At 44.0% G+C, this 3,154-nt stretch overlaps 1 protein-coding gene and 1 pseudogene across 2 annotated transcripts in view; both read right to left on the reverse strand.

The window, feature by feature from the left end:
- SWAP70 (SWAP switching B-cell complex 70kDa subunit) overlaps positions 1 to 3,154 on the reverse strand; it is a 153,141-nt gene that overhangs the window by 73,306 nt on the left and 76,681 nt on the right. The window lies entirely within an intron of this gene.
- Positions 2,811 to 3,154, reverse strand: part of LOC102850133 — a 10,669-nt pseudogene continuing 10,325 nt past the window's right edge.

The raw sequence follows: 3,154 nt of genomic DNA on the forward strand, positions 1-3,154 counted from the left end.
TGATGATTCTGCTACAGGTGGTGATTTACCAGAATTGCTGAGTCAACCCGAGGGCAGGCCAGTAGTGATGCAGCTCCCGCCGGCTGTAGTGCATCTTTTTACCACTAAGCATAGTAGAGTTCCTCCAGCAATCGGGTGATGAGACTATCCACATTCAGCTCCCCGCCCGCCATCTTGTAGGCACAGTCTCTGACTGTAGCGAATCCTTTCTTCTTCGGGTATCTCTCACCCTTCTGTTGAAATGACTGTAAAGTAAAGCCACTCCAGGGCTGCCTTGCTCTTCCTTCCTTTGGAACCAGAACGCAACACGGGACTCCGCCGCCGAGCCGAGCGCAGGTCCGGTCCCGCGCGGCGTCCTCGCGCTGCCTCTGCCGATCAGCCTGGGGTCCGGCGCGGGTCACCGCCACCGGAAAAGGGGCACCGGCCGCTGGATCCAAATGAACATATATTTTTATATATGTATCATACATCACTGGAGGGTCATCTAAGAGACAGTTCAACTCAATTGGTTTATAACACTCACAACACAAGTTAGACATGGGGAGCTCTGGTGGTTTAGTGTATAAGTGAGTTGCATGATAAACCAAAGGACACAAAACTGCCGGTCTGAATTGACAGAAATTCCACTGGAAATCCAACAGAGGGTTACTAGAACTCGAAACCTGCTCTACAGCCATGATTTTGAGCTTGAGTATTCTTGGTATTAGGAGCTCCATTTCAAGCAAGACATGGTCCCTACTTTAAGGAGTTTCTGTTGTTATTGTTGTTGAGTTAAAACCCACTCATAGCTGACCCTCCAGCAGATTTTCAGAGGTAGGAAATCACATGAGAGTATACTACTCATGCTTCTACTGAAGAGCAACTTGTGGATTCGAACTCTGTGCGTCTGGAATGTAGAGCAGCATCTCACCACTAGGCCATCAGAGCTCTCTCAAGGAGCATCTAGTCTCTGGGAATCTGGTGCAGTGAGAAAGAAGTTTTAAAGTTATATAAGAACACTAACTACAATAATGGGGAATTCAGAGTGCTTTGGAAAGTCATTCAGATTGTGGGGAGGGAGATTGAGTTTCTTCTATAAGACAGCTCAAACTTAATTCTGAAAGGCACTAAAAAGCTTTGAAGGAAAAGACTGTAAACAGTCATCCTGTGGGGGGGGGTTTCTCTGTCAATGCCTTGAAAACACATCCTTGCATCAATCCACAACTTACTTTTAAATTTTTAAGACTTAACAGTAAAGTTTTTCACACTTACTAGGATGGCTATCTAATTTTTAAAAGTGAAATAACAAGTAATGTTGGTAAGGACATGGAGAAATTGAAACCTTCATATGCCGCTTGATGGGATTGCAAAATGGTACTGCTGCTGTGGAAAACAGTCTGGTAGTTCCTCAAAATGTTAAACACAGAATAATATCTGAACTCTACTTCTAGGGATCACTGTTGAGAACTGAAAATATATGATAATATAAAAATCTGTATATGGATGCTCATAGCACTGTTATTCCTAATAGCCCAAAATTGGAAATAACCTAAACAGTCATTAACTAAAGAATGGGCAAGCAAAATGTGGCACAGCCATACAGTAGAATATTCAGCGCAACAAGTCAATTAATTGCTGTGGAATAAAAATTGACTCAATTGCTGATCCTCCAGCAGTCTTCAGAGGCTTTAGATTTACAGAGTAGGAGACTGCCCATCTTTGCCAACTTTTGGTGGATTCAAATCTCCTGCCATTGTGTTGACAGTGCAATTCCTTACCCAGTAGGCCAACAGAGCTCCCTAATAAAATTAAAGTACATAAAGGAATAAAATACTCTAACATGTTATCACAGAGATGACCCTTGAATATATTATGCTAAGTGAAGAAATCTGACACAAAAGGCCATATATTTTATGATTCAACCTATATGAGATACTCAGAATAAGCAAATTCATTGAGGAAATCAAATCACTAGTAGGAAAGGTTAATTGCTAATAGACATGAGTTTCTTTTGTGAGCAATGAAGTTGTTGCTGCTGTTATGTGCTGTCGAGTTGCTTGTGACTCATAGCGACCCAATGTACAACAGCCCTAACCCTGCTCTATCCTGTGCCAATCGCACTGCCTCCGACACACCCATCCCGATTACCCCAGTCACTGAATCAATCCACCTCATAGAGGGTCTTCCCCTCCTGTGCTGTCCCTCCACCCTACCAAACATGATGTCCCTCTCCAAGGACAGGTCCCTCCTTACAACATGTCCAAAATATGTCAGATGGAGCCCCAGAATCCTTGCCTCCAAGGAGCAGGCTAGTTTATCCCTCTCCAGGATGAATCTGTTTGTTTTCCTAGCAGTCCATGGTACACTCAATACTCTTCTCCAGCACCACAGCTCAAAGGTATAAATTCTCCTATCCTCCCTAGTCATCGTCCAACTCTCTGGTGCATAACAAGTGATTGCAAAGACCATAGCATGTATCAGATGCACCTTTTCCCCCCTTTATTCGTTTAAGTAATAAAAATTTATTGCGAATTCGAGGGATGGTGATTATCTCCTCCCAACCTTGAGGGAAGAAATCAACATTGTAGGAAACCACTGAGAAATCACACAAATGTTTCGATACCCTCGGAAAAAAACAGAAAAGTGGAAAGTAATTTCCTTGCAAAAGGGTAAGTCTTCACTAATCCAAGAGGGACTGGCAGGACAGGGGCAGAAAGGACCATCACATGAAATCAGGGTGGACTAGGGGTATGCTGGACCCTGAGGTTGCTCCTTAAAAACCAGGGAGAAACATCTGCTTCCTCTTAGGGTCACATTCTTGATCATCATGCTCATTTCTTAGCTTTGATGAGGCTGTCACTTCCCTGTGTGAAACTTTCATCCAGGAAGTTTAGCACAAGGTTGTCACCAGTGAGATAGACAGGATTCTGTGATGTGGCGAACATCTTGGAAATGTTCTGCGCTGTCGGGATCTTTTGCAACTTGACGTTGCCACGGTTCTTGCTCAGTGCTTCTCCACAAATCTTAGCACACTCAGCCTCACCTTCAGCCTGCATAATCTGCCACTGTTCTTGCTTTGCTTTCTCCACCAAGGCCCTCTGGGCCTCCTCCTGGGCTATTTGTTTGGCTTCTATAGCAGCAGAGAATTGCCAGAAGTCCAGGCTGGGTTTAGAAG

This window comes from Elephantulus edwardii, unplaced genomic scaffold, assembly GCF_000299155.1.
Source record: "Elephantulus edwardii isolate Elephantulus edwardi_28Jun2011 unplaced genomic scaffold, EleEdw1.0 scaffold00044, whole genome shotgun sequence".
NCBI classification, from domain to species: Eukaryota; Metazoa; Chordata; class Mammalia; order Macroscelidea; family Macroscelididae; genus Elephantulus; species Elephantulus edwardii.